We start from the raw sequence: 10578 nt of genomic DNA, 5'->3' as shown, positions 1-10578 counted from the left end.
ACCTCACAAAATAAATCTCAAAACAAAAAATACAGTAAAACTTCCCTTTCTCCCTTACGAAACCAAAGTGAAAAAAGAGATGGAAAAGAAAATGGCATCGACTTCCTACTTCCCACACCCAACCACAGTGTCACGAAGACCAAAAGCAATACTCACAAATACACATGGACGAGAACCTAAGCATACGCGCAATGATGTACAATTAACAATCACAAAATGCATAAACGACAAGTGATCTCCTCCCTTGCGCGGACTGAGCCTCTTTGAAGGGAGCTGTAAGGACTCAGGCAGGGACTCAGTCGCAGACCAAGAGAGCTTCAGGTTGCAGGCGGGTTTATTAATGACGGCAGGAAAGTAGCAAAACCAAAAGCAGGCAGGGTCGAAAACCGGAAGGCAGTCCGTGGACAAAAACAGGGTCAGTAACAGAAGCAGGCAGGATCAGGAACCGGGCAGGCAAACAATCAGGCAAAGGGACAAAACGGCAGGCAGGAAACGAAGACGAAGGGCAGGCAGAGTCAGGCACGGAGAATACAGAAATCCAAAAAACTGCGGGAACGAAACAGGTACGAAAACGCTGAGACGAACTGGCAAACAAGACAGGAACAAGCAGGGTAGAAATAGGGCTGGGCTGATGAGGAGATGGGATGCAGGTGAGCAGGCAGGCAGGTGAAGGTAATGGGGCAATCAGGTGGGCGGGGACCAGGCGGGGAGCGGGGCGGGGCTGGAACACAAGGAAAAACAAAAGCACATGGACAGGGAAAAACAAAAACACCACAGCTAGGAGGGCGGAGCCCTGACAGTACCCCCCCCCCCCTACGGACGCCCCCAGGCGTCACAGCGGGTTCGCCAGGGTGCCGGCGGTGGAAGTCCCGGATGAGGTCGGGGTCCAAGATGTCCCTGGCAGGGACCCAGCACCTCTCTTCAGGACGGTAGCCCTCCCAATCAACCAAGTACTGGAGTCCGCGCCCCCGTCGCCGAACTTTAAGCAGGCGGCGCACGGTGTACGCCTCCGATCCGTCGATCAGGCGGGGTGGCGGGGGCGCCCGGGGTGCAGGACAGAGCGGGCTCCGGAAGACGGGCTTGATCCTTGAGACGTGGAAGGTGGGATGTATGCGGCGGAGCGAGAGCGGCAGCTTCAACCGGACCGCTGCGGGACTGATCACCTTAGCAATGGGGAACGGCCCGATGAAGCGGGGGGCGAGCTTGCGGGAGTCTGTTCTGAGGGGAAGGTCTCTGGTGGAGAGCCACACTCGCTGACCCTGGCGATAACGAGGGGCTTTGGAGCGGTGGCGGTCGGCGAAGCGCTTAGCCTGGGCTGAGGCTCGCAGCAGGGCGAGCCGTGCACGCCTCCAGGTGCGGCAACATCGCCGGATGAATGCAGCTGCCGAGGGGACGCCGACTTCCTCCTCCTGGGCAGGAAACAGAGGGGGCTGGTAGCCCAGGCAACAATGGAAAGGGGACAGCCCCGACGAAGAAGATAGCAGGGAATTTACGGCGTACTCCACCCAGGGCAGGTGCTGGCTCCACGCCGACGGCTCCTGGGACGTCAGACATCGCAGCACCGTCTCCAGTTGTTGGTTCGCCCGCTCGGTCTGGCCGTTGGACTGGGGGTGGAACCCCGACGACAAGCTGACTGATGCGCCCAGCAATCTGCAAAATGCCCTCCAGAAGTGGGAGGTGAACTGGGGACCCCGGTCAGACACCACGTCAGAGGGCAGGCCGTGCAGCCGGAAAACGTGAAGAATAAGCAGCTGCGCTGTTTCTTTGGCGGAGGGAAGTTTGGGCAACGGAATGAAGTGGACAGACTTGGAAAAACGGTCGACGACGGTGAGAATGGTGGTGTTACCATCTGACGAGGGCAAGCCAGTGACGAAGTCCAATGCGATGTGGGACCAGGGTCATCGGGGAACTGGCAGGGGTTGCAGCAGACCGGCAGGTGGCTGGTTGGACGTCTTATTCCGGGCGCAGACCGAGCAGGCGGAAACGAAGCGGGGAATGTCCTCCCTCATGGTGGGCCACCAGAACCGCTGACCGATGAACGCCGCAGTACGTCGGGCACCAGGGTGGCAGGCAAGTCTAGACGAGTGCCCCCATTGCAGGACCTGGGATCGGACAGTCTGAGGGACAAAGAGGCGGTTAAGGGGGCAGGAGCTAGGACCCGGCTCGGTCCGGAGGGCGGCGCAGACGGTGGTCTCGATGTCCCACTGCGCTGCCGCAACCACGCACCGAGTAGGCAGGATGGTGCTGGGTTCTGGGGTCTCGCCTGCTGACGCGAACTGGCGAGAGAGAGCGTCAGGTTTCCCGTTCTTGGTACCCGGTCGGTAGGACAGGGCGAAGTCGAACCGGGAAAAGAACAGGGACCAGCGAGCCTGTCGGGGGTTCAGACGTTTAGCCGACCTGATATATTCCAGATTTTTATGGTCGGTCCACACCAGGAACGGCGTCTTTGCCCCCTCCAGCCAATGCCTCCACTCCTCCAGTGCGAGCTTCACCGCCAGCAGCTCCCGGTTGCCGATGTCGTAATTGCGCTCGGTGGGCGTGAGGCGGTGGGAGAAGAACGCACAGGGATGGAGTTTGTTGTCTGCAGCCAAACGCTGAGACAGGACGGCCCCCACTCCTATGTCCGAAGCGTCCACTTCCACAATGAACTGACGGGCAGGATCAGGCTGTGTCAGGATGGGCGCAGAGGTGAAGCGGCCTTTCAGGTTGCGAAATGCTGCTTCGGCTGCCGGGGTCCAGGAGAATGCCCTGCTGGTAGATGTCAGAGCCGTGAGGGGAGCTGCTACAGTGCTGTAGTCACGGATGAAGCGGCGGTAAAAATTGGCAAAACCAAGGAAGCGCTGCAGCTCCCGACGAGAGGTGGGGCGGGGCCACTCCTCCACCGCACGGACCTTCCGCCGGTCCATTTGTATGCTGCCCGCTGAGATAATAAAACCCAGGAAGGAGATGGTGTCACGGTGGAACTCGCTCTTCTCAGCCTTGACATAGAGGTGGTTCTCCAGCAGGCGCTGGAGAACGCAACGGACATGCTGGACGTGTTCGGGCAGGGAGCGAGAAAAAATGAGGATGTCGTCTAGGTAGACGAAAACAAACCGGTTCAGCATATCCCGTAGGACATCGTTCACCAGTGACTGAAACACAGCAGGAGCATTAGTTAATCCGAATGGCATAACCAAATATTCGTAGTGACCGGTGGAGGTGTTGAAGGCTGTCTTCCACTCATCCCCCTCCCGGATACGGACCAGGTGGTAGGCATTGCGGAGGTCGAGTTTTGTGAAGACGGTGGCCCCCTGCAGCGACTCAAAAGCAGAGGACAGGAGCGGGAGGGGGTAGCGGTTCTTCACGGTAATGGCATTGAGACCCCGGTAATCAATACACGGACGAAGAGAGCCGTCCTTCTTTCCAACGAAGAAGAAGCCGGCCCCGGCAGGTGAGGAGGATGGGCGAATAATTCCAGCTGCTAGGGACTCCTGGATGTAGCGATTCATGGCCTCAGTCTCCGGCAGGGATAGGGAGTACAGACGCCCCCTAGGTGGTGAGGAGCCGGGCAGGAGGTCGATCGCACAATCATAAGGACGATGAGGGGGAAGCGAGGCTGCACGGGACTTGCTGAACACGGGCTTCATATCCAGATACTCCGGCGGCACTGCCGAGAGGTCCGGAAGCTCCTCTGGTGCGCAAGCGACAGGTGACACAGGAGCTAGGGCCTCATGCAGACAGTGGGAGTGGCAGAACGGACTCCAGCCCAGGATCTTGTTGCCCTGCCAGTCGATGTGGGGGTTATGTCGCGCCAGCCAGGGATGACCCAGGACTATGGAAGCTTGCGGGGTATCAATGACGTGCAGTACTATCTCCTCGCGATGGTTGCCGGAGATGAGGAAGCCCACGGGGGGAGTGGCGTGGGTGATGCGGACCAGCGGGGCCCCGGTGATGGCATGGGCCTCCAGAGTCGAGTGCAGCGGGACCCGGGGCAGTTGCAGCTGGGCCGCCAGGTTGGCATCGATGAAGCTCCCATCGGCCCCCGAGTCAATCAGGACGGAGACCGGGTGAGGCTGATCCTCGACGAGCAACGTGGCAGAAAACAGAGGGCGGACTTCAGAGGACTGGCTTAAGGGGGTGACGCTCACCTGTAGTCCCCTTGCTACAGGTGAGCGCTGGCTTTTTGCTGGGCAGGTTGCCACGAAATGCCCAGGTTGACCACAGTACAGGCACGCCCCGGCGCTGATCCTCCTCTGACGCTCAGCCGGGGACAGGTGAGTCAGGCGAGTGCGGTCGACTTGCATCAGCTCCGGGAAAACAGGCGGCGGTGTAGCAGGGCTGCGCGTTGCTGGTGTGGGTAGGGGCTCACGGGAGGGGCTCCGCGGTTCACTGGCTCCTCTCTCCCGCTGCCGCTGTGACAGGTGCTGGTCAACGCAGATAGCCAGATCCACCAAGGCATCAAAGCTGACCGGCAACTCCCGAGTGGTCAGCTCGTCCTTGATGGTCTCCGAAAGGCCGTGGAGAAAGGTGTCATACTGTGCCTCCGTGTTCCACCCACTGGAGGCAGCGAGGGTGCGGAAATCGATCGCGTAGTCAGACACCGACTGGCGCCCCTGGCGGATCAGGAGCATCTCCCTCGCGGCTTCACGACCGTGTTTGGAGCGGTCGAAGACCTTCCTCATCTCCTCGGCGAAGGTGGCGAAGGAGTGGCAGAAAGGGGCGTCAGCATCCCAGACCGCAGTGCCCCACTCCCTGGCACGTCCCGTCAAAAGGGTAATCACGTAGGCGATCCTCGCCCGGTCCATGGGAAACGTGGAGGGTTGGAGTTCGAAAACCAGGGAGCACTGGGAGAGGAACGACCGACAGGTTCCGGGATTCCCCGCGTAACATTCGGGAGGTGGCAATCGGGGCTCCCGGCACGGGAGAGCTGGCGGGCCAGACGGGGGAGCTGCCACAGGCGGTGCGGGGCGGTTCTCCTGGCTCAGCTGCTGCAGTTGCAGCAGCTGGGACGTGACGCCGGCAAGGTTGGTGGCGAAACTCTCCAAGGACCGGCCTATGGCTTCCAGCTGGCTTTGATGGTCCCCCAGTAATGCGCCTTGCAGCTCCAGCGCAGTCCTCAGCTGGGGCAGGTCTGCTGAGTCCATCGTGGCCAGTTCGTACTGTAAGGACTCAGGCAGGGACTCAGTCGCAGACCAAGAGAGCTTCAGGTTGCAGGCGGGTTTATTAATGACGGCAGGAAAGTAGCAAAACCAAAAGCAGGCAGGGTCGAAAACCGGAAGGCAGTCCGTGGACAAAAACAGGGTCAGTAACAGAAGCAGGCAGGATCAGGAACCGGGCAGGCAAACAATCAGGCAAAGGGACAAAACGGCAGGCAGGAAACGAAGACGAAGGGCAGGCAGAGTCAGGCACGGAGAATACAGAAATCCAAAAAACTGCGGGAACGAAACAGGTACGAAAACGCTGAGACGAACTGGCAAACAAGACAGGAACAAGCAGGGTAGAAATAGGGCTGGGCTGATGAGGAGATGGGATGCAGGTGAGCAGGCAGGCAGGTGAAGGTAATGGGGCAATCAGGTGGGCGGGGACCAGGCAGGGAGCGGGGCGGGGCTGGAACACAAGGAAAAACAAAAGCACATGGACAGGGAAAAACAAAAACACCACAGCTAGGAGGGCGGAGCCCTGACAGGAGCAGGCCGGCCAGGAAATGATGGAAGGCTCCAATCACGGGCAAGGGGAGGAGACACCCAGCGAAGGACACACCTCAGGGAAGGGATGAGACGGACCTGGGGAAAACGTAAAACGACGCTACGACACGCAGCCGGAGCAAAAACACATACATCGGGGAAAACGAACAAACACAAACAGTAACGACCATGGTTGTAACAACTTCAAAACTTAAAATGTCTCACTTTAAACACCTAGCACACAGTAATACTGACTGATAGCTATACCTGAAACCTACTGACATTCTGTCAAACCTGAAATTGTCACCTCTGAAACACCTGAAACATAATGAAACACTTCAAATCACTGACAGACTGTCATTCCTGAAACACCTGAAACATACTGAAACTTTCACACCTGAAACACCTGAACTATACAGAAAGTTTCACACCTGAAGCTGTAACCGCTGAAACACATAAAACATACTGACACTGACACAGGTGAAACTGTCACTCCTGAAATACCTGAAACATACTGACAAACTATCACCCCTGAAACACCTGTCTTCTTCCCCAACTCTCACACTTTCTTTGCAGTGGTCTGCACTCATATCTCTGATCAATTCAGCTCCCAAGTTATTCAGTCAAAGCTGGATGATCACAGCCTCAGATGCCAACTGGATGGAGGCCAAGAAACTAGAAGTCAAGGATATCAATGCTGGCATTGTTTAAATCTCTTTCTGATCAGTGCTGGCACTGTTTAAATCTCACTGAGATCAAAGAGAAATCCCAGTTGTCTGACCTTCAAACACGCAGTCCAATTGCTGCCTCTTCGCTTTGTGTTTGTCCATGACGGAAGGTTAGAAGGTCAGATGGTCATGTGTTGGTCCCCACCACGCTTTTCTGATGCTGATTTGCTGACTGATCCACCAAGAGATGACAGCCTTTGTAACACCTCTTCCACCTGGTTCCAGAAAATGAGAAAACTCTGGTACATGGTACTCTGGACATGCTCTGCCCATATGGGCTTTAGGGCCTACTTGTTTGGTCTGGTCGACACTCTGCCTCTGTTCTACTACCATGTGCTTTCCTTTAATAAGTTGCACAGGTGTGGAGGAGTTCTATTACAGGCATTTACTGTATGCAACATTACGCTGTGCGCAAAACATTACATACTATATGCAATTTGATGCTTTACCAAAACAGACCCTTGTTAAAAGTTTTCTAGCAATTAAGTAGGTCCCCACCCACTGCCACTCACATGTATGTAGCATGTAGTATATTACATACAGTATACGGTAGTTTACAACCTAATATACAGTGCACTCAGAAAGTATTCAGCCCCTTCACTTTTTTCACATTTTGTTATGTTGCAGCCTTATGCTAAAATCGTTTAAATTCATTTTTTCCCTTCATCAATCTACACTCGATACCCCATGACAAAGTGAAAACAGGATATTAAAAATTTTTGCAAATTTATTAAAAATAAAAAACTAAAATATCACATTGACATAAGTATTCAGACCCCTTGCTATGACACTTGCAATTTAGCGCAGGTACATCCTATTTCTCTTGATCATCTGTGAGATGTTTCTACACTTTGATTGGAGTCTACCTGTGGTAAATTCCATTGATTGGACATGATTTGGAAAGGCACACACCTGTCTATATAAGGTTTCTCAGCTGATAATGCAGAGCTGGCTGCCGGGTCAAATTGAGTGATCGGGGGAGAAAGTCGTTGGTAAGAGAGGTGACCAAGAACCTAATGGTCACACTGGCTGAGCTCCAGTGATCCTGTGTGGAGATAGGAGAAACTTCCAGAAGTACAACCATCACTGCAACACTCCACCGATCTAGGCTTTAAGGCAGAGTGGCCGGACAAAAGCCTCTCCTCAGTAAAAGAAATATGAAAGCCTGCAAAGTTTGCAAAAAAGCACCTAAAGGACTCTCAGACTGTGAGAAACAAGATTCTCTGGTCTGATGAAACCAATTTTAAACGTCATGTCTGGAGTAACCAGGCACTGCTCATCACCTACGCAATACCATACCAACGATGAAGCATGGTGGTGGCAGCATCATGCTATGGGGGTGTTTTTCAGCAGCAGGGACTGGGAGACTGGTCAGGGTTGAGGGAAAGCTGAATGGAGCAAAGTATACAGATATCCTTAATGAAAACCTGCTCTAGAGTGCTCAGGACCTCAGACTGGGCCAAAGGTGGACCTTCCAACAGGACAATGACCCTAAGCGCACAGCTAATGCAGGAGTGGCTTAGGGACATGTTTTTATGCAAAAGTGGCTGTGCTTGATATATATTGCAGCTGTATTTTTGACACATGCTACAATGTATTTCTTCAGTATGTTTGATTTCATATTCAGCCATATACTGACTGTAATTTTTTTAGAGGTGCTTGAATGCAGTGAGTATTGCATATTTACGGAGTGTAGCCCTGTAAAGGGGGCTTTCTAAAGCAGACCGCTAAGAAGAAATATTAGCAGTTTATAACACTGGACCACAGAGACCCCCAAAATCAGCCACAAGTCTGACAATAAGCGGGAAGCACCAAGGTCACAGCAGGTTTTGTCTGTTTGGATTACTGACCCTCAGTCAGAGGTCAGCCCAGAGCTGATTTTAAAACCTGCCAAAGATGGCACAGGGAACAGTCATTCAATAAAGCGCCTTGAGCAAACACTGTTCATCCTCTCTTGCTTCTGTTTGGTTGAACACACTGAATTGCACTTGGAGAGCTACCCATGTGTACTCAACCACCATCCACTTTACTTTCTTTAAAAAAGCATAATTTCTTCATTACACTCAGATAGCCTACTGGCAGGGTTGGGGGGTAACGGAATACATGTAATGGAGTTACCTATTTAAAATACAAAATATCAGTAACTGCAGTGGCGACTGGTGAGCTGGAAACAGGGGGGGCTGAAACACTACCTTTAAATCTATCATTACTTTCAACCTGTTCCCCTTTATCCTCCTTGATCAACAATAAAACAAATAATTAACAGAATAATTGACACCATTCACGTAAATAGAGTAAATGATTATGCTCGCAAAACAGTGCAGATTGTCTGTAGTTTGTGTGCTTGTGAAAGCTACACATGAGATTGTTTAATTAACAAGGATGGGAATTTGAATAATTCAGTGGCAAGACAAGTAATCCCAAAGCTTTCTCTTAAATGTTCCACATTATAGTTTTCTTGTGTTTTCACATTCAAATTACAAAACGGAGCTAAATTTAGTTAGATCGATTTAAATTACTGAGAATAAACTTTTAGGTTAGGTTGTGTGCAATGAACAATAACGTTTACCAACACAGACCTCACAAAAGCTGTGATGTGTCATGAGCATTTAACGTAATTTCAATCGATAAATGCCATCTTTGTTAAACAATCTCATGTTGTAGCTTTTGCAAGCACACAAACTACAGACAATCTGCGCTGTTTCGCAAGCATAATCATTTACTCTATTTATACGATTTACGCGTTTTTCAAAGCTAATAGGTAAGACTCATTGAACTTTGGAGGTGTGCTCCTGCATCAGGTATGACTAAAGCGAAAACAATACAGGAAGAAACCTAATGCCGCATACCGGGGATAGCTGTTATTGCACTAAAAATAGCTATACGATATACTGGTACGGCTATACCGCCCAGCCCTACTCCAGAGTAATGATATTAGCCAGTAAATGTGCCCCCTGGAGTGTGTTCAATTTCACTTGGGCCAGGTTTCACTCATTAAACATTGAGAGAGCTCTTCAGATGTGGGGGCCTGAGAAAGTCCCAGCACCATTTGGATGGCTATGTGTGATATATTTTTAATAGGCTATACCCAAAAGTACAATAGCTATGTTTACCTTCTCCACCTCCGTGCGACATTATGTACTCATACCACCGAAAGGTAAGACATTGAAAAGAAAAAACCTAAAAATACTTCAACTCGTGAATACTTTTCGTAAACTCAATACTTTTTGCTCATGAGAATGCAAGTGGCATCTAGTTGGAAAATACCACGAGGAAATCTGGACATTTCTAAACTCACAATGATTTCACGCAAGAATGTAACATACTACAAATGTAATCATTAATGGTCGCACACTGGGTACTACACTGAAAAATAGCATGCAGTATACAATATATACTTGTGTAGTATGCAGTGGGCAGTTTTGAATACAGCCACTGCGATTTCTGCAGCGTACTTTTTGCATCTTGTCCTGCCTCCTGCATGCTCTACTCAGGCGCCACCCCCCGCCTAAACCAAACGGAGTATTTCCAGTAGGTGAGAACGCGTCTGACATGGACAAGCTCCTGTTGTGTGCTACATATGTGAAAGGGCAACTCCAGATAATGTGCAGACGTGATTCTCAAGACTTCTCAAACCCTCTGATAGTGTATGAAACCAAGCTAATAGCCAGAGTCTCAAACCCTCAGATGGTGTAGCAAACAAAGCTGACAGCCAGAGTCTCAATCCTTCTGGTAGTGCAATAATTACTCTGATTAGTTTGAAGTGGTATGCTTTGTGTTCTTTAACATACACCTCGAGGCACCCTTCATGACTTGCAGAGTGTCTTGACCTGTAGTTCAGGAACTTCTGGTCTGGAGTTTGCAGCGTCCCATGGATGTTCGAGCACCCAATTACACCCACTCCACTGCAGTACAGAGGAGGAATTGGAGCAAACAAAGATGGTGGCAAATTTTTATTCTGAATCTGAAAATGCATGCCTGTTCAAGACTTTAAGGCCATTTTCTAAGACAGCATTTCCCAAACTTCTCCTTGAGAACCCCTTGTCCTGCTTGTTTTAGATCTCTCCAGGGACGTTTCTAGCTATTGAAAAGATCCGGGGCTAAGTCAAGTTTGCCTGGGGCTTGTTTTTTTTTTTTTTTGTTTGTTTTTTTTTTTTTGAAGGGCATCGGTAGGTTGGGGAGGTTAT

Source organism: Megalops cyprinoides, chromosome 18, assembly GCF_013368585.1.
Source record: "Megalops cyprinoides isolate fMegCyp1 chromosome 18, fMegCyp1.pri, whole genome shotgun sequence".
Lineage (NCBI taxonomy): Eukaryota > Metazoa > Chordata > Actinopteri > Elopiformes > Megalopidae > Megalops > Megalops cyprinoides.
The sequence above is the reverse complement of the archived record's forward strand: the minus strand, read 5'-3'. Positions refer to the sequence as shown.